Below are 22626 nucleotides of genomic sequence, written 5' to 3' on the forward strand. Positions count from 1 at the left end.
TTTGCATTTCCATATGTTAAATTTATTTTTCAGTATTTCTTACTCTGATTATATGCTGAATGTCATAATGTAACTGGAATTTTGGAATAAAATTTAAAAATAATGTAATTTTTGAAACATAAATTAAAAAATAAACTTGGAAAATCACAAAAAAATTACTGGCATATACATATGTATAATATAATAAATTCTAACAATTTTTTTTTGGTCAGCTTTTGGTAGAGAAATGCACAGTCAATGTTTATATATCTTAAGTGAAATATGCCACCCTTTTTGAGGAAATGTTAAAATGTTGAACATCTATGTTCTCCACAAGTAAATAACACATTATATGGCTACATTATGACCAGATTATATCTATTAGTTACTGCTGTGCACCATGTAAATCTCTAGATTCCCCTGGGAAATGAGAAAATCATTTCAGACTTCAATAACTAACAATCAGTTATTGCTCTGGGCAATAATAAAGCTGAATGCAATTACCTAAAGTGAAGTTAGCAGTGTAACAAATGAAATACAGATTTTTTTTCCTCTCTTAAAATAAATGTAGCATCTCCTCATCCTATACTACTGTGTAATATAATAGGGTCTTCTAAGCAGTATATTGTCTGTATAACCTATTTGAGATTTAAAATATATCTGATTAAAAGTTATAAAGTTACTTTATGTGATATCACTTAAATGGTATGTTATCACTTGGTGGGTGCTCAAAATAGCAGTAATGATAATAGCAAGCAAAAATCAAATCATAAGATCCACAAAATTGCAAAAGATAAAACATTTATTTTATTTAGAAGATTTATTAGACAGGCTTATGTCCTTAAAAATGTTGAATCTTAATAATGAAAATGTTAAAACTTCTTCCTAGTCTTTGTTCGTATCACAAAATGACTAGAATAAAAAATAAGATCATTTTCAAGTTTGCGATAATGGTCTTACATGTATATTATTACTATACATTGTTAAAGTATTTACTGAAATGAATGTCAAAAAGAAAGAAGTGGTTCACAATAATGGCTAATTCACAAATTTTACTCTTAGAATTTCTTTTTTTTTCTGTAACATTATTTATTTATCCAAAATTGATTTCTAATTCATTATTTGCATATATTTCCTATTTGTCACAACAGAATGCAATTATACTGAAACAGATTTCCCAGTAGAAAGTTAATCCTGCTGTTTCACATTTTGTTTAACCATTTTTTATGTATAATTGTAGTCTGTGTTTTGGCATAGACCACTCCTGAAACAGTAGATTTTCTGGCAATTTGGCTGTTAGCATACATTTGATGGTGAATATAGCCTTTCATTAGCTCTGTATTCAAATAGCATTGCCAAAGTATTTTTCATGTTCTTTACTCATTTCTGTTTATAATAAATCCTTGGAAGCTTGAAGCTGACATCTGTTTTCTGAAGTAATCCTTTCTCTTTCCTCTGTATGGGCACATACTGACTTATTATTGTAGGGTTGTTTATTAGAGTTGGGCTGCTAGCAATTATTATTATTTAAGAAAAATGGATTGTTTTGTGGGGAAAAACACATAGGAAAACTGTATGAATAATGTTACAAAAGGATATGTAAAAATTGGCACCTACAAACACTGACAGCATCTGCTTAACCGCATATTTATATTCTTTAGTTTTATTATATGTTGAGTAATCTGAGGGATGCTTCTATTTCACGGACCACACAATATTTTAAAATCAAATACATGCACTATAGTAAAATCTTTTTGAATTTGCTTGTCTAAAAATCCTGTTTTAACTCCTTTATCTCATTCAAGTTGGTTCCCCTTCTGTTTCCTTCCCAATCTCCCTTTCTACTGTTGTCCTTCATTCTATTAGAATTCATTAAACACATACTCTGTTCCAGGTCACCAACAAAGGCAGTTCAAAGGTCGGTAAGATACAGTTCCTGCCTGCAAGAAGCTCACCATCAACTAAGGGAGAGAGACATACAAACCAACAATGATACTTTTGCCAAGTTTTATTGAAAAATAACTGACATACATCACTGTATAAGGTTAAGGCATACAGCATGATGGCTTGATTTACATATATTATGAAATGATTACTGCAATAGGTTCAGCTAACATCCATTCTCTCTTATAGATACAATAAAAAGAAAAGAAAGAAGAAAAGAATTAAGAAAAAAAAATTCTCCTTGTGATGGGAACTCTTAGGATTTACTCTTTTAACAACTTCTTATATGCCATTCAGCAGTGTTAGCTGTAATCATCACGTTGTACATTATAATCCTAGTACTTATGTATCTTATAACTGGAAATTTGTATTTTTTGACCACCTTCCTCCAATCCCTCCACCCAAATTGTACCACAATTTGGTACAATTTCTCTTTTTCAATGAGTTGTCCCCCCCGCCCCTTTTCTGATTCTACGTATGAGTGAGATCATACAGTATTTGTCTTTTCCAGTCTGACTTATTTCACTTAGGATAACATCTTCAAGGTCTACCCATGTTGTGTATATATGTGTTATATCATGAGTTATTTATCCATCCATCAATGAATACTTAGGCTGTTTCCATCTCTTAGCTATCATAAATAATGCTGTTATGAACATAGAGGTGCAGATAGCTCTTCAAGTTAGTATTTTTCTTATTTTTGGATATATTTCCAGAGTGGAATTGTTGGATCATATAGTAGTTAGTCCTATTTTTAATTTTTTGAGGAATCTCCACGCTGTTTTCCATAGCAGCTATACCAATTTACAATCCTACCAACAGAGCACAAGGGTTCCTTTTTCTCCACGTCCATGACAGCATTTGTTAATCTCATTTTGTTTTGTTTTTTAAAGATTTTATTTATTTATTTGACAGAGAGAGACAGCTAGAGAGGGAACACAAGCAGGGGGAGTAGGAGAGGGAGAACCAGGCTCCCCCTGCTGAGCAGAGAGTCTTAAACTTAGAGCTCATCCCACGACCCTGGGATCGTGACTTGAGCCAAAGGCAGATGCTTAATGACTGAGCCACGAAGGTGCCCCTTTGTTCTGTTTTTGATGATGGCTATTCTAACAGGCATGAGATGATATCTCATTATGGTCTTTATTTGCATTTCCATAATAACTAGTGATGTTGAGCATCTTTTCACATACCTGTTGACCTTTCGTATATCTTCTTTGGAAAAATGTCCTTAGGACTTTTGCCTATTTTTGGTATTTTGCTATTGAGTTGTATGAGTTCTTTATATGTTTTAGATATTAACCCCTTATCAAATATATGGTTTGCAAATACCTTTTTTCCATTTTGTATTGTCTTCTTACTTTGTTGACAGTTTCTTTTCCCAAGAGCTTTTTAATTTGATGTATTCCTACTTGTTTTTATTTTGTTGCTTGTGCTTTAGGTGTCATATGCAAGAAATCATTACCAAGACTCATGTTAAGGAGATTTGATCCCATATTTTCTTCTAGGAATTTCATGGTTTCAGGTTTTACATTTAAGTTTTTAACCCATTTCAAGTTAATTTTTGTGAATGATGTAAGATATGGCCCAGTTTCCTTCTTTTACATGTGAATATCTAATTATCCCAGCACCATTTATTGAAGAAACTGTCTTTTCGTCATTGAGTATTCTTGGCTCCTTTGTCAAATATTAGTTGACCATATATGCTTGGGTTTTATTTCTGGATTTTCATTTCTGTTCTGTAGGTCTATTTGTCTGTGTTTATGCCAATATCATATTCTTTTGATGACAATTGCTTCATAATATTGCTCAAAATCAGGAAGTTTGATATTCCCTGATTTGCTCTTCTTTCTCAGTTTTTCTTTGGCTATTCAGGGTCTTTTGTGGTTCCATATATATTTTAGGAATTTTTTTTCCCTACTTTTTTTTCTCCTATTAAAAAATGACATTGGAATCTTGATGAGGATTGCATTGAATCTACAATGGCTTTCAGTAGTATCAACATTTTAACACTATTAATTCTTCTAATCCATGAACATAGGATACCTTTTCATTTGTCTTCAATTTCTTTAATCATGTCTTTTAGCTTTCAGTGTAGAGATCTTTCATCTCCTTGGTTAAATTTATTCCTAAGTGTTTTACTGTTTTCAATGTTATTGTAAATGGGATCTGTTTATTTCTTTTTCAAAAAGCTCATTGTTAGTGTATTGAAATGCTACTGATTTTTGTATGTTAATTTTGTATCTTGAAGCTTTATTGAATTCATTGATTAGATCTGACATTTTTGGTTGAGTCCTTAGGATTTTCTACATATAGAATCATGTCAAAAGCAAATAAGATAATTTTATTTCTTCCTTTCCAATTCTGATACCTTTTATTTCTTTTCTTTCCTGATTGCTCTAGCTAGGACTTTCTGTATTATGCTGAAGAGGAGTGGTGAGCATCAGCAATCTTATCTTAAGACTTTGCAGTCTTAGAGGAAAACTTTTCAACCTTTTGCTGTTGAGTACAACATTAGTTGTGGGCTTGTCACATATGACATTTATTATGTTGAGACATGTTCTCTGTATGCCAAATTTGTTAAATTTTTATCATGAATACGTGTTGAATTTTGTTCAATGCTTTTTCTGAGTCTACTGAGATTATCAAATGTCTGACTGATTTGCATATGTTGAAACATCCTTGCATTCCAGGAATAAATCCAACTTGATTGTAGTGAATGACCCTTTTAATGTGCTGCCAAATTTGATTTGATAGTATTTTATTGGGAATTTTAGCATCTATATTCATCAGACTATTGGCCTATAGTTTTATGTTATACTAGTGTCCTTTTCTGCTTTATGACAATTATTTTTTTATGTTGGATTAGTCAAGCCAAATAGTCAAAATGTTACCAAATTTTACCATATTGAATAAACATATATGTTCCTTAATTAAGGGATTTTCTATAGATGGGATATTGTGGAGACTGTGCATTGCCCTCCTCTTTAGTCTCTAATGAGTAATCAAAAGTTCTCAAAATGTATAATTTTTAGAAAAATTCTCTTAGTGTACCTTGGACAATTCTGAAGAAATTTAGCAAAGCCAGTTTGGGTGATTCTTCTTTTGTATGATGTCACCTTTCTCAGCACTCTCTTCATGTTCCCTTCACACACAGAAAGAGACTGGTGTTTTTCAAATTTAGAAGGCAGCAAAGTCAACTCAAGGGCTTGTGAAAATGCAGACTTCTGAGCCCCAGCCTCCACTATTTGTGATTCAACAGGTCTAGGGTAAGGCCTGAAAATTTGTTTTTCTGACAAGTTCTCAAGTGATGTTAATGTTGCAGACGTAGGTACCATGCTTTGAGAACTGCTCTATTATAACATTTGGGAATATTTTCTACCCCCTGAGAGAGTTGAGCAAAGAAACAAACCTACTGACAAAACGCTATTAGAGTTCAAGATTCAAGTTGGTGTATTACCTTGTTAGGAGATGGTGAATTATTGCTGTTTTGCTGTCTGCTCTGGTATCAATGTACAATTAATGGCAAGCTTTGAAATATATCTGAATTTTGATTTAAAGTTAGGGAATAAAATAATCAGAATTAAAGACCAGGAAAATTTTTCAATAGTTTGTGCAGTTCCATCAAACCACTTCTGGGGGTGACCAAATGGGGCACTGGATAGTCACAATTATAATGAAGAGTTTGCATTCCCAAAACCACTGTGTCTATTTGCAGCTACCACTTCTACCTCCAGTTTATATATTCATAAGATCTTGGCACATGAACTAAATCTTGGACATTAGTTTTACCTGACCACCAGCAAAGACATTTCAAACTGTGCATTTGGCTGGACTTAGGATGCTTTCTGACACAAAGAAAAGACAGAATAGTAGTCACTTTGAATGTAAAAAATTGGAAAAAAAAACACAAAAAAAACAAAAACCTTTGCCCTCTCAACAAAGTCCTTGGTTCAAAACTACAGGAGTATGATTAGTCCATCCACTTTCAAGAGTCCAGAATCAGCCCATATCTCCCCCTACCCATTTTTACTTCCTATCACATGCCCCAGCTTCCTCTCTCTCCACACCTCACCATGTCTTCTTTCATATCTCTGTGCTAGACATCTACTACATACACTCTGTAGATATTTTTCTCCAGCTTATGAGTATTTCTCCTCTCACCCTCATCCACCTATCCATCATCAGCTTCTATCTTCCACTTTCAGCATTTGTGTATATTTGGTTTTGATACATTTGCAGCTTTTAGTAGAAACAAGAAAATGGGCACAAAAATGGGCATTAGGTTTAGAATAAGTTTGAGTCTCATCTCTGATAGTTAGTACTTGTGTTACTTGAGTTGTTTCCTAAACTCTCTGGTTCTCAGTTGCTTCCTTTATAAAATAGAGTTTATTTCCATGTTACAGTTTTCTGGTAATGGTCTAGTGATAAAACACTTGTAAAGTACAGGTCACTGTTAGGCACAAAGTAAATGTTTAACTGATGGTGTTCCTCTTCCTCCTTTCCTTCTCCCCTTCCCACAAGCTGTGCCTCAACCAGAACTACATTGCTAGGATCTTTACTTAACTATCCCTTCCATCACCCCTCTGACAAGCGAAGGTAACCTGAAAATGATAATAGTATCCTATGATGATACTTTCTTAAAAAGGAATAAACTATTTTTAACCTAAAGCTAATTTTTTAGTTGCTGCGTTAAACTACCATCAGCTTTTCTCATTTGCATCTTTTCTGGTAAAGACATTATGGTATGGGGCAATTTTATAGTTAAAATAGGAAGTATGGTGTAAACAGGTTTCCATTCACTTCCACTGCTTTAGATCAGATAGTACTGCTATTAGATCTAGGCAATAGGAACAAGAGGATCCCCTGTATATAGAGGGGTCACCAGACATACACAATACATACACACACACACACACAGAGTTTATTAAAGTTCATATGGATGCCTATGATACTCAGAATCCTTCATTTGGCATTGGGATAAATTAACCACTAACGTGAAACATCTATTCCTGTAATACCATTCAGGTACTGGTGAAATACTAAGCTAAGATGTATTATGGGCTATGCCATAGGTGACATGCTTCAGATTGCATGGAAAATTTGTGTAGCAAAACCACTTAGGTAAGGAAAAGTTGAATTAATTTTTAAATTATTTTTTTCAGATAGTATGAATGTGGTAAATACTTGTACAATAAAGTACTATTTTCTAAGAATCCAAGCATCCATTTTTTTCTCTCATGTTTCAGTTTCTAAAATTTTTCATAAATTAGTACAGTATTTCCAATAGCTACATGCGCTGGCTGGCAACATTTTACAATATTAAACTACTTATATTACTCTAAAATTTATATAGTTTTATGGAATATGACACTGGCACACTGGCAACTAATGGTGTTAAAAATAGAATTGCAGGGACGCCTGGGTGGCTCAGTTGGTTAAGCCCCTGCCTTCAGCTCAGGTCATGACCCTGAGTCTTGGGACTGAGTCCCACATCAGGCTCCCTGCTCAGCTTGTTCTCGCTCTCTCTGACAAATAAATAAGTAAAATCTTAAAAAAATAGAAATGTAAAAGTTTTATCCTTCTAAAAATATCTAAAAATTTAGAGATTTAATTACATTTTCAAGAAGATATTTTAAATTCAGGTTTATTTAAATAATTTTAATTTAAAATTCATATGTATTATAATTTTCATACTTTTAAATATCAATAATTGTGAAAATTTTAAAAGAAAAATATCACTTTGAACATATACTAAAATAATTTTTAGATTTTTAGCTACTTTCTTTTATATTTTCATATAAATTTCTATACTTTGAATATGAATATATTTTTTAAAAGTTTCTTAATATTGCCTAGCTCATTAGGAACATGTACAAGTGGAGAACATGATAGAAACTGAAACTATATAAAAGCAGAATTCAGAAAAGAAAAAATATGTAAAAAATGGAAAATCTGCAAAGAAGAAATTTCATTAAGGTTTTAAAAACTGGAAACAATTTTTACAATGTATAATACACATTAACTTCATATATAAAGCATCATATATTTTCTATTTATGTATTTATTTATTAGGATTTTATTTATTTATTTGACAGACAAAGATCACAAGTAGGCCGAGAGGCAGGCAGAGAGAGAGGAGTAAGCAGGCCCCCTGCTGAGCAGAGAGCCCCATGCGATGCGGGGCTCCATCCCAGGACCCTGGGATCATGACCTGAGCTGAAGGCAGAGGCTTTAACCCACTGAGCCACTCAGGCGTCCCTATATTTTTTATTTAATGGAGATTTAGTTACTACTCAAAACAATGATGAGAAAAAATTATGTTCATCAAACTACAACTTGAATTGATCAGTTGAAATCTCATCTTCTTTATTAAAAGGAGATTTAAATGTTTGTGAACAATGAGAATAAAAATTTTTAAATTATTTATATCAAGTTCACTGCTCAGAAGCAACAATTCTAATTCTGGCCCACCCAGTAGAGATGAAGAAAGTAACATGAGTGAAGCCAAAAAACTGGAAAAAAATGAGATCTCTGAAACTTCACTGTTGATATTTGGTGATGATCTTACAAGATGGCCATCAAGACCTTCTAACTTCATAAACTATTTCTAGCAAAATATGATCCAGTTCAAACTGGTAATTATAATATTCCATTGTATAAGTGTTTATCAACTTCCATAAAAAGGAGAAAGAAACTAGGATATATAATAATTAAATGGTCAGAGACTAAGTATTTTTCAACTTTAGTCATAAGTTTCAAATCAATAGTCAAGTCTGTTAGAGGCCAACAGAACAAAAACACTTAAGGTTTCAAATAAAACAAAATAAAAATATGATTTTCACACAAAATACAAGCCACTACTAGAGCTATAATCAAGGTTTAATAAACAGCAATAGCTAGTATTCAACAAAGAAAAGCAAACAACACTGTATATTGGCATGATAGTTGTAAAGCAGTAATACAATAGATTTGCTTAAGCCACATACAACAATGCTCTGGCACTAGCAGCACAGTATTTACAAAAAGTAATGAAGCACTTTCAGGTTTTGTAAAAACATTTTAAGGTGTGATGTTAGAAGATTCAAACATGTAAGACCAGTAAAAAATAATGACAGACACGACTACTATCTAGAATGAAAAATTCAATATCAGATTACTAATTTAAACAAATCATACATGAAATTTTAAAAACTAAATACTGCTCAATCAGCCACAGTGTACCAAGGACAAAAGTCAAATTTAACAATTAACATTTATTATATGTATTGTTGAGTTAGCAGAAGAAGAAAAATAATTCAAAGTTAATGACTGTTTCATTAGTTTCACATTTATTACAAAACACATTTGTTTTGACTTAAGTAAAGAACTGAGAGAAAAACGATTTTCAATTTTAGGCAAAGACTGTTGAATCTATGATAGTAACTCTGAAATGTTTAATAAAGAAAAGAGCAGAATTTGGCCAACAACCTAGAAGAATTTATTTATGCCATAGATGGCACATAGTTTGAATTTATTACTAAGAGACATGGCCTCAACTAAGCTCATGGTGATAATATTCTTTAAAGTAACTAAAAAATTATATTTGTCTGGGTCTGCTACATCTTGAAAATATGTCAAATTTCAAATATGACTGTACCAGCACTCTTGAAAGCTGGAGGGAACTGCCTACCAAATGCTGTTAACGCAATTATATTTGTTTATTCAACATTTCATATGCCCCAGAAGAATGTGATCTGGCTCATATTGATACGCTTATTTCCTCTCTCCCTTTCTCTCTCTCTCTGTTTCTCTCTCTCTAAATCTCTCTCTCTCTCTTTTTTTTTTTTTTTTAGAAAAGGAAGGTGAGGGAGAGACCTTAAATTTTTTTTTTTTTTTAGATTTTTATTTATTTATTTGGCAGACAGATCACAAGTAGGCAGAGAGGCAGGCAGAGAGAGAGGAAGGGAAGCAGGCCTCCTGCTGAGCAGAGAGGCCTGCTGAGCAGAGAGCCCGATGTGGGGCTCCATCCCAGGACCCTGGGATCATGACCTGAGCCGAAGGCAGAGGCTTTAACCCACTGAGCCACCCAGATGCCCCTCTAAATCTCTCTTGATCTCTCTCTCACACATACACATACACATACACACAGACTCTGAATTTCATTAAGTGCTATTAAACTATTTCTAAGTACTAGCAAAATATGATCCTGAAGCTCGAAACTCATTCTTTGCTATATTTCCAGCACCTCAGATGCCCAGAACATAGTAAGCACTAAATAAATACTCATTTACGCTTGGATAAACCATGTTATCTCATGCCTTTATGACATTGAATTTTATAGTCCTACAAGTCTACGTTCCTCTGCCAAAGACATATTCCTTTTCCTACCTGAGATTTTCTAACAGCTTCTAGAGACATTTTTGTAAATCTTTCCCTAAACTGAGATAGATGCTTCTTTCTTCACTGTTCCTAGAATTCCCTTGGTTTTCATCTATTAAAACATATTAGCCTCTCTTGAAAACGTGATTTACTTGTCTGACTTTCCCACTGAAGTATGTACCTTAAAGTTATTTCATTTTTGCAGTCTCACTTCTAAAATACTAACAAAATAGAGTTCCAATAATTATTTTTCAAAATGGATAAAAACTAATAAAATTTATATTTCCTTTGTGTTTGAGATATCAGTAACATTTTTTCCCAAATGCTATCATAATTTTATACTTACCCACAACTGACCTTATGTTATACATAAAATACTTGACCTTACACAAAATAAGGGAATTTTGTTTTTATCGTGGTAGTTCTCAAGTTCCTGACAGTCTTTGATGAAAGATATAAAATATAGACGTTTAAAAAGTATTGATTTAATTTAATTTTCTGCCTTTTTACTGTGCTAACATTAATCCCTTAGAAATTTCCCAATCGCTTTCAGTAAACTGATCTCTTATTGAACAATCTTCTCTGCCAAATTGTCTTTCTTAAAGTGAATATAAATCCTTACACTGAAGTTTAAACCCATTTTCCTCTCTCTACATTTTTATTATAACACTGAAAATTAATGGAAAGAATTAGAATGAATATGGAAAGATAATTAAAATATATCAATATTAAGTGGGCTAAATATTTAACATTTGATTACATAATGTGATCATTAATCATTCATTCATTTATTCTACAAACATTTACTGAGGGATTACTAAGGGCCAAGCACTGAGTTGGAGACTTTATATAGGATTAAAATATGAACAAATCAAGTTACTGTTTATTGATGTTTTAGCAGAAAAAGTTTTAGCTTTGGGGCTGACTGGGCCTTTACATTTTTTTCATTTTTATTGATAACTGCTCTTGTTTCCAATACTATATACCTTTATCTACCTCTATATCATCTATTTAAATGTTCAGAAAATTAATGCTATAACTATTTAATTAATTTGTCTAGATTTATGGGTATCTTAACACTTAGAGACTTCATTTTATTTCATTTTTATAAGTACTGTCTAATTGTTGGAAGTCTTTTAATATTCTTTCTTGGTCTACTAGAACAGGAATGATTTCAGAGATCAAAGTCAAATTTTCCACATTTTTGGGTAAGAAAGTTGAAGCCTGCGATGCCTCGGTGGCTTAGTTGGTTAAGAGTCTCCCTTCGGGTCAGCTCATGATCTTGGGATCCTGAGATCCAGCCCAAGTCCAACTCCCTGTTCAGCAGGGAGCCTGCTTCTCCCTCTCCCTCTCCCCCTCCCTCTGCTCCTGCTGTGCTCATTCTTTCACTGTCTCTCTTTCTCTCAAATAAATAAAAATCTTAAAAAAGAAGAAAAAAAGAAAGAAAAAGTTGAAGCTCAATGGTCAGAACTAACTCAGTTCCTAGACTCATCATTCATTCTTTTTTTTTCATTCATTCTTTCACTCATTCATAAATTGATTAACTGATTGATTCATTTATTCAACAAATATATGTATAAATCTACTATGTGTAGGCGCTAAGATACCAGTGCCTTTTTTTCAGTGCCCTTATGCCTACCTGCTAGCCCTTAAAACAGCAAAGAAGTAGCCTACATTATTTCAAAATCTGAAACTAAATTACAAACATTAAATCTCACTTCTGATGACTAGATGTAAGGACAGACATTGAGCTGCATTTAAGATGACATAACATGGTTCACTTAAAAATATAACAAATTTGTAACCTAGATATCCAGGGTCCTTTAGCCTTCCATGGTAAAGTTTGAGATGCCCTTTCTTTTAATATGTAAATAATATTTCTCAAAATCCTATCATACCAGCAAAATCAAATATTTTTTGAGAATTTCCCAGAGAACTTATTTCTTTACTCCTTTGCACAATCTGAATTCCTAGTGCCAGTTTGTTCATTGATTTTGGTGCCACTATTTCACTTTCTGTGGACCTCCTCTTTTAGTTCCTCTCAGTTAATCATTCCTTAATACATTATTAGCAAAAGGTGCTCTTTGTAACATATTTTACTAAATGTTTATGGGAAATAAAGGGAAATTATAGTCTAACACTATAAGAGAGAAAGTGTATAATTGAGTGTTGGTCATCTTAAAATTATCTAATTGTCTTCAACATAATGAATTTCTCACTGGATACTAATATTCATAGGCCTCATTCTGTATCCATCTTGATTATGGGCACCCCATCTCTATTGAAGTGATTTTCCCATTTCTCCATTTCTTCAACCAACACTCTTCCTCTTACTAGTTAAGAATTTCTATTAATTTATTTTGAAGATTAATTCAGTTTAATTAACTTGCTATAATTAATTTAGTCTCAGTATCCACTCTGATCATAATTCTAGGTCTATCTGTGCAGATTCACAAAATTTGCTTATTAAGCTTTCTTGGAAAAAACCAAAAAGTCCAAAATCTTGCAAGTTTGGTAATACAAACAAGTAGAATCTTTCCAGACTTTAGAAGGGGCCAGGGTCTCACTTATTTCACTATTGAATAAGTAACTACCATCTTATACTAATAAATAACCAGTACTGAGATGATTCAGAGAAGAATTAATCACAGTTCTTAATGTCAAAGTGATGAGTCCATGACTTCATGTCACCTCCTTAGTGAATCTTTTTCTTATCAAACATTAAAACCATATGCAAGTAGCTCCTTGCTCCTTGATGTCTAACATGATTCCTCCCATGTTATAACATCTACAGGGCACAATACACAATTTTGCCCAAGAGCCTGTCTTGATTTCTCGTTCAAGGCAGTAGGCTACACACAATTTACCTTCCCAGATTTACTGAAATAACAACAAAAAAAATTAAAATACTGTAAGGACGTTAGAAAATAATAAAAGGGTACACTTAATGGACCAGCAATTCTAAAGAACTTTTGCAAAATAGAAAACAGAAGGACAAGATTTAGGGTGGTACATGCTGAAGCTGGATAAGTAGACATCACCTAGATCATGCTAACCTTGCGGACCATGGAAAGGAGTTCAGATTTAACTTCAAGTGCAATGGAAAGTCATTTAAGAATTTTATTTAGGGGAGTGACCTGATCTGATTTACACTGTTATAAACTCAGCCAGAGAGATTCTGGGAAAATGGCACTCTGAACTCAAGCCCAGGACACCCACATTCCCAATTTCCTATCAACTACGTCTCTGAAATTCAGAAAACAGGGCAAGTAGCTTGACAGAACTGGAACAATGTGTACTTGTTCAAAGCCTTTGCCAAAATATTTGGAGGACAAAACATGTAGTGGAGGAGGCAGGGGTACTGGAATTCAGGATATTCCAAAACCTAGAAGGACTATAAGGACTATAAGGAAAGTCACACAGATGGACTAAGTTACTTCTTATGCCCAAGACTGGGAACTCATTAAGACTTTTACCTGGATAGAACATAGATCAAAAAAGCTTCCTTTTGGTGTTTTTTTTTTTTTAATTTATTTATTTGACAGACAGATCACAAGTAGGCAGAGAGGCAGGCAGAGAGAGAAGGGAGGAAGCAGGCTCCCTGCTGAGCAGAGAGCCCCGATGCGGGGCTCGATCCCAGGACGCTAGGACCATGACCTGAGCCGAAGGCAGCGGCTTTAACCCACTGAGCCACCCAGGTGCCCCCCTTTTGGTGTTTTAACAGAAACATGAGAGTTGATAAATTATACATCATTTGTTCATAAAATGCCAATCTGTGTACCTTCTATTATTCTTATTAGATTTCCTACACATAAATAATCCAGGAAATCTGACCTAGCTACTAGGGTTGAATGAAGATATGAGTAGGTAAAGAAAAATATTGGTACTTCCACAGGAATGAAGAAAAACCTTTAAAATAGGCACCCCTATGAACTAGAATTGCAAGATGTATACATAACAATGTTCACTGACTTCAACCAAAAGAATGATGTCTTTTTAAGTAGAATAAATTACAACAAAGAAATGACTTCCTATTTTCAAATTAAAAAATATTAGTAGATGAACTGAGAAAAAAGTTACTATTGCGAATGGAATCAATGATATGGAAGAATAAGAGGAAAATTACTTTAAAACAGAATGAAAATTTAAAAAATATGGAAACAGTAAAAGAAAAGGGAAATGATTCATAGAGGTTCTAAACTGACGTGAAGGAGAAAATGGAAAGAAACAACACACAAAAATTCTTTGCTTTCAACAATGATTTTAACCTCCAGATTGAAAGGGCTCACCAAACTCCAGGCAAAGTAAATGGGAAAAAAAGACACATATCTTGATAACATTTCTGAATTCCATTAAAAGAGAAAAATGTAGAAATTTCCCATCAGAACAACTGAATTGAAAACAAAGGAAGAAAGAAAAATCTGGCTGATACTGACCTTCTTTTTTTTTAAAAGATTTTATTTATTTTTATTTGACAGACAGAGGTCACAAGTAGGCAGAGAGGCAGGCAGAGAGAGAGGAAGGGAAGCAGCTCCCCACTGAGCAGAGAGCCCGATGTGGGGCTCAATCCCAGGACCCTGGGATCATGACCTGAGCCAAAGGCAGAGGCTTTAACCCACTGAGCCACCCAGGCACCCTGATACTGAACTTCTTATCTGCAATACTGGAAACAAGGAGACACTGCAATAACATACATTAAGACAATAGGAGAGTTATCTGAAAATTTTATACTTAGCAAGGATATCAGGTTATAAGAAATGATATTTAAGAAAAAGTCCACTATAACCAAACAAAGAATTACAAACAAGACTCCCAGATAATGGTAGGAAAATAGAAAGGAAAAAATATGGTGAGCAATAAACCTTCAATAAAAATAGTTTATTTTTTAATTTTTAAAAATTATTTATTCATTTATTTGACAGAGAAAGAGAGAGAGAGGGCGAGAGAGGGAACATAAGCCAGGGGAGAGAGAGAGGGAGAAGAAGGGTCCCTGCAGAGCAGGAAGCCCGATGCTGGGCTCCATGCTGGGCTTGATCCCTGAACCCAGGGATCATGACCTGAGCTGATGGCAGATGCTTAATAACTGAGCCACCCAAGCGCCCCCAAAAAAGTTTAGTGAACATAATGAATAATACTGTGACTGAAATAGTAACATAATTAATATGGATTTTTGGAAGAGAAGGAACTTATTGTAATAGAAAATCAACAGTACTCTAGAATTAAAGTTCTAATTTATCCAGCTAAGGAGTTTGGCAGTGGGAACAGCAAAATTAAACAGCATTCTAAGAAGTTTATTTTGACTGGTGTTGGAAAAGTGGGGCAGTGAAGTAAAAAGATTGGTGTAATATGACATAGTATCTCATTTGATGTAATACAATAAAAATATTTTTTGATTGTCAAGAATGTGAAGGACAAGGAAAAATATTAGGATTTCTAAACTAACAATGGTAAAAAGGGGTAATAAATGATCTAAGAGAAAATAGGAAAAAATAGAAGAAGCAACAAAATAAAATAAATGGTAAAAATACATTAAAGTGGAAAGAATAAAAATAAATATATAACCTGTTCCCCTGCATATGAATGGTATGAATTCTGTCTCTTAGAGAAAGCAGGAGTCAGCTTTGTGATTATTTTTTATGAAACATAATTGAAACAAAGGGATTTTTAAAAGGTGAAAACAAGAGTAAGCAAATAGATACCAGGGATATATAGAAAAAAGGAAAGCAGTCATGTCTATAAGAAATTCATTTAGGATCCAAAGACTTAAACAGGTTGCAAGTGAAAAAATGGGGGGGGAACCCTTATATAAACACTCTTTAGTATTAATAAAAAAGAAAAAAATGAAGGAACACAACACTGTTCTTAGTAAAATAAAAAAAAATTTGAGAAATAGTAGGAAAATGGAATTAGAAAAATATAGGTTGAGATTAATAAAATTCTAAGAAGTAGGAAATGAGTTATTTGGAAAGACAATAAAATAGTTAAATCCCTTAATGAGCCTTACTGAAGACAAAGATGGAGCAAAAAACATGATTTGAATGTGATTAGAAAAATAATTAGAGATATATAAACAATAAAAGATTTGTAAGAAGAAAAATGCTAACTTTAGGCACCAAATTTGAAAAATTAGAGAGAATGGATATTTTTCTAGCAAAATTTAAGTTAATAAAATCTATGAAGAGGTACAAAGTGTGAGTAGATCAATGATCATGAAATAAATTGAAAACTGTATTTAATATCAACAATTAAAAAAAGCATCACACTCTCATGAACTTAGATATATAAACCTCTCTGTGCTTAGGTTTTCTCATCCGTAAAATGTGAATAATAATGTCTACCTCACTTAGTCGCTGTGATGATTAAGTTCATATACATAAAATGCTTAGAATAGTCTGCAATATATTAAGCCTCATATAAAAGTTAGCTACTCTTATATTGAAGAAGATATAATCCTAATGCTATTTAAATGATTCAGGCAATAGAAACAAAGATGGAAAATTCTTCACTGAAATGGTTCCTAAATTTGATTATGATAAGACAAAATAGAAAATTGTAGACCAATTTTCCTTATAAATAAAGCTATATTATTTTAAGTATAATATAAGCAAATTGAATCTAGCATTTAAAAAATAATCATTATTAGAAAATATTACTTATTCTAGGAAAGCTAGAATGAGCTTATATGCATAAATATAATTAATCTCAATGAATTAAAGGAGGAAATCTTTATGAATGGAAAAAGTGAATGCTTAAAATAATTTTATCAAATTTAGCTGCCATTCTTAATTTTAAAAAACTGAAATGGAAAGAAACTAACTGAATATAAGAAAGGATGATTTCACAGCAACAAATAATACTCATTCTAAATAGTGAAAATCTATATTCTAAGGTTAGGAACAAGATAGGGATTCCTCCTGTTACCATTATTTTCAGCTCACCAACAACTTTATCTATGATCTTCCATGTTTTATTTTTATCATTAACACTTAAAACTATATAATACCCTGCATATTTTACTTATTTTCCTGCATTATTGTCTATGTCATATTGACCTTCAGAATGTAAATTCTAGGAGTCTGTTTTATTTTCTGCTATACCCTCCAAGCCTTAAAGAATGGCTGGCACAAAAATTAAGTTAGTATAATTAAATAAATTAATAAATAAGTAATTTATTTCATCTTATTTTTGAGATAATAACTAGTGCAATAAGTTAAGAAAATTGGGTTATAAAAGACAAAATTGTTGTGAAGACTGCATATATCAAGAAAACCTAGGGACTCAAAATAAAATTTAAAAAGCTATTAGAACTAATGAGCTATTTGATAGGAGTTGGATTTTTTATTCCAGAAATTTAAATCTGAAGGGATATTAAAATCTCCACAGTAGTATATAAAACTAGAGTTGAGTCACTCTTCTAATAGTAACCTAAAAAATTATCATGGGATCTTGCTTAAAAAATTATCATGGGATCTTGCTTCTAAAATCCCTGGAGCTCCTTTAATTCACATTTCTCAATTTATATAATCCAGTAATAAGTTAAAATTTTTTTTTTTTTGGCTTGAGTTAATCAAAGGCAGTTTTTGTCACTTGAGATCAACATATCCTACCTGGTACAATATTTAAAACTTGATTTTTATGTCTTTTTAAATTTAAAAACCAATAATAGGAACAGTTTTTTGGCAAATCTGACCAAAAAATCACAGAGAAAGCACAGAGAGTAATCAGAGGAAATAAAACAAGAGCATCACAGTAAAAACAGCGTCAATCTCAGTACAATAATTGACTGAACTTCTTAGAGAAGCAGATGTTCTGGCTAATTTAATTTTCTTATTAATTGACAAATTAAAAAGAAGTTCTTAACATTTGAGAAAATTTTCATGAAATGTATTTCTTCATTTTGTTATTTTAATAAGCAACATAAAGCACATAATATACAGTTTCTTTGGGATTCCAGCATTATGTTTCAATTTTACCACATTCTGACCAATATGGAATATTGTCATACCACTATTCTATTTTTTAATCTATGTTTTTATGTATTGTTCTTTCATAATCTTAGTAATTGAGGTATTCGTATTTTAAAAAATCAGTTATTACAAATGCTTTATTAAAATCACTAATACTGGGGTGCATGGTGGCTCAGTCTGTTAAGCAAGCATCTGCCTTGCCTCAGGTCATCATCCCAGGTTCTGGGATCCCTGCTCCTTGGGGACCCTGCTTTCCCCTCTCCCTCTGCCTGCTGCTCTGCCTGCTTGTATTCTCTCTCTCTCTGTCAAATAAATAAATAAAATATTTTTTAAAAAAATGTTTAAACCTTTAGAAAAAAATAAATAAAATAAAATCATTAATACTTATGGCAATCTTCCCATTACTTGTTGTTTATCTTTTTTTTTTTTAAGATTTTATTTATTTATTTGACAGACACAGCACAAGCAGGCAGAGTGGCAGGCAGAGGAAGAGAGAGAAGTGGAGACAGAAGCAGGCTCCCGTGGAGCAAGGAACCAGATGTGGCACTTGATCCCAGGACCCTGGGATCATGACCTGAGTGGAAGGCAGCCACTTAACTGACTGAGCCACCCAGGTGTCCCTATTGTTTGTCTTTTAATACTCTGATTTTTTTTTTAAACAAGAGGTTTTTTTTTTTAAAAAGTATTTTTATATAGTCAAATGTATATTCCCTGATGGTTCCTTCACGTTTATGGTTTGCTATCTGATTATCCAGATATTGTGCTGTATTTTATTCTAGATAGTTGTAATATCTTCTGAGCTTTAACTTTGATACACATGGAATTTATTTTCATTTTTGGGGTAAACTGATTATTTTAAAATAGAAAACACTTTATAGACTAATCCTTCCATTGCTGAAACATAACATTATGTTTATCGCATATTAAGTTAAATCCTCATGACTAAAGAGTTTGTTTATGGACTGTCTGTTCTCTTTCACTGATTTGTCCATATATTTTTGCATCTGTAATGTACTAATTTTCTTAGTTTTTATTGTTCATCACTTTTCTAAATAAAACTAAGAATAATTTTTGCATGTCTATTGCCAAAAGTGAATAAATCACTGTTGTATTTTGGTTGAAATGGAACTAAAATTATAGATTGGGGAAAATGGGCAGACATTTTTATAAGATTTACTTGAACATGTATCATCATACAATATTCCAAGTATAAGAAATTGAATAAGATATAATCCCTAATTTTGAGAAAGTTACAGTCAATAAAATTTGCTGAATGTTTAGAGGGAAGTATCTTTTGGAATAATGAGAATATAAGGAACTGATGCATGGACCAAATGGATCTTGGGAAGATTCTCGGAACAGATGACGTTTGAGATGACCAAATTATTAAGTGTAAATGTTACCTAAGTCAATGTTGGGGATTAAGTAGAACAGAGTCAATCTAAAACAGAATAGTTTTAAATGAGTTAAATCACTGAACTAATTATAATACTTGAAAATAAAATTGACTTCATGGTTTTTAGTGTGAAAGTAAAACATAAAATATACCTAATTAATCTAGTGTCTTTTTTATTTAAATGCCAGAAAAGGTGGCATGGAATTTAAACAGTGTATGTATACAAACATTCATACTTTTCTACCTTCCTCTTTCTTTTTATGAAAATAGAAAGAATATAAAAAGAATATGAGTTCACCTTTGGGATGTCATTATTTTAGAAAATATAAATAAGTAATCACAAAGCTTACTATGGGACAGTCCCTGAATGTAATGACTTCACATCAGGTCCAAGTGTCTTAGAGAACAAAGGCCACCAATAGATGATAGGAGGTTGACTTATTAAGTGCCAGGTTATGCCTATAGATATGCCTGAAATAATATTTAAAACCTGTCAAACTTTAAGCCCAGTTACACTTATGCTTTAACCTGACCATTGTACTTCTATAGAGCAGAACTGTTCAGAGGTTATTAATCTTGCTTATTGTAGTTGACCAGATTTAAAACATTCCCCTATTGAAAATGCAGATGACAGTTGGCTTACTGATGGCAATAGTTTCATAAAAAAGGGAATAAAAAGAGCTGGGTATGCTATAGTATTCACTGCTGCTTTGCAATTGCCAAAGTCTTAAAAATTATTTATACTGACTCCAAATATGTCTTCCTAGTCCTACATGCCATGGAGCAATTTGGAAGGAGAGGGGATTATTATCAAGCCATAACTTCCCAATCAAACGTGGGCCTGAAAGTATGACTCTTCTTGAAACTATACACTTACCTAAGGAGATAGCTGTAATTCACTTCAAAGGACATCTAAGGATATGACCTTAGAATCTAAAGGAAACAATTCAGTAAACCGTGCAGTCAAGCAGGCAGCACAAAATAAACAAATACTAAGTCTTTTACCAGTCTTAACTCCAATAAAGTCCCTAAGTTTAGTCTATTCAGACCAAGAAATTCACATAGCCCAGGATGGGAATGGAATGAGGATATTAGAAAATGCACAGGACTGGCTTGTTATAATGAGGGAGAAATTTTTATAACTAAAAATAACCAGTGGAAGGTAATACAGGGTTTACACCAAGCTACTGATTTGGGTAAAAAGATCGTAGAGGTGACAAAAACTTTGCTAAGAGAAATTTTCCCTAGATTTAGGCTCCCTTGGTCCCTACTAAGTGACAATGGACTGACTTTTATTAAACAAATTCAAAAGGTGGTTCCTCTAAAACTGAATAGTCCTTGCTATCTTTTTTTTTTTTTTTTTAAGATTTATTTATTTATTTATTTGACAGACAGAGACCACAAGTAGGCAGAGAAGCAGACAGAGAGAGGAGAAAGCAGGCTCCCCGCTGAGCAGAGAGCCCTATGCAGGGCTCAATCCCAGGACCCTGGAATCATGACCTGAGCCGAGGGCAGAGGCTTAACCCACTGAGCCACCCAGGCACCCCTAGCCCTTGCTATCTTAACTACAGTTAAAGGAAACCCCAAATTAGATGACTGTCTCCTAATGGGACACAAGGGTTGTGTTGCTCTAACTTGTGTCCATGGCTTCCCCCAGGCTGGATATGCCACTTGACTCGGTTTTGCCTGAATGCACAGACACATTATTACTATTATTTTAAAAGATTTTATATATTCATTTGTCAGAGAGAGAGAGAAAGAGAGAGCGCACAAGCAGGGAGAGCAGAAGGTAGAGGGAGAAACAGGCTCCCCACTGAGCAAGGAGCCCGATACAGGACTCTGGGATCATGACCTGAGCTGAAGGCAGTCACTTAACTGACTAAGCCACCCATAGTGATGTATTACTAAAACCAATTCCAACCTAGCCGACTTTCCAAATTTTAAATGATGGTGGACGCATTCTGTGTCTCATTGGTATGACCACCTGACATCTACCTTTGTTCCATCTTTCATACTGGATGGTGTTGTTTGGCATATGGAAGCTTTAATAAGTACACGGTCAAACCCTAAATGACAGCCAAAATAGCATTTCTCTACTAAATACTGAAGTAACACAAATGCGTACAGCAGTTTTACAAAACAGAATGATATTAAATGTTTTAACTGCTGCACAAGGTGGAAGTTGTGTTGTCATAAAAACAAAATGCTGTGTGTATGTTCCAGATTACCGTAAAGGTATTTCTGGCTTTCTAACTGACATGGGTACTCAAACTGGTACTTCAAAAGATCCTTCTCTCTCCTTTAATGATTAGTTAAACTCCTGGACTAGAAGAGGAATTTTGTCACCTATCAAAGGACTCTTACTTGGGCTCCTGTTTCTTTTTTGTTATACTAATTATGTTTTGCTGTTTTCTTCTCCTCTCTCCACTTGGTGCTGAGACTCCTTCCCTGCCATAACTTCAAGCCAAAAGATGATCCTTTTCACTTGAGGAGCTCCACACATGCAGTGTCCCTTGGATTCAGCTGCCTCTGCTTTCCATAACTCATATATATGTAAGCCCCCAACTGACCAATATTGACCCATAGGTAGGGACATCTATACGCCCCTATTCAGCAAGAAGTTACAGAAGATGAGCGCTTCCACCCTCAGCAACCTTAAAGATTTCAGGGCCAAAATTGTTCAGGGGGGAAATGACATGAATTTCCTTACTATCTACAGCCCACTGATAGTTTGAAACAGGCAGAGTGACATTCTTCTAGGGACGCAACTGCCCGGATGATAATATTTTGCTAAGGGCAAAAGGCAATCTTAGCCTGACCCCCAGGACCCTGTAAGTCTACTTTAACATATAAAAATTCCTTTGGAAGCTTCCTTTATGTCTACCCCCTCCAACATACATGTTGGCAATCATCCCCCAAGCATATGACCCACTGATATATATCTGAAGGGTCACATGGCTAAGGTTTTATTAGACAGTAATA

Source organism: Martes martes (assembly GCF_963455335.1).
Source record: "Martes martes genome assembly, chromosome: 4".
NCBI classification, from domain to species: Eukaryota; Metazoa; Chordata; class Mammalia; order Carnivora; family Mustelidae; genus Martes; species Martes martes.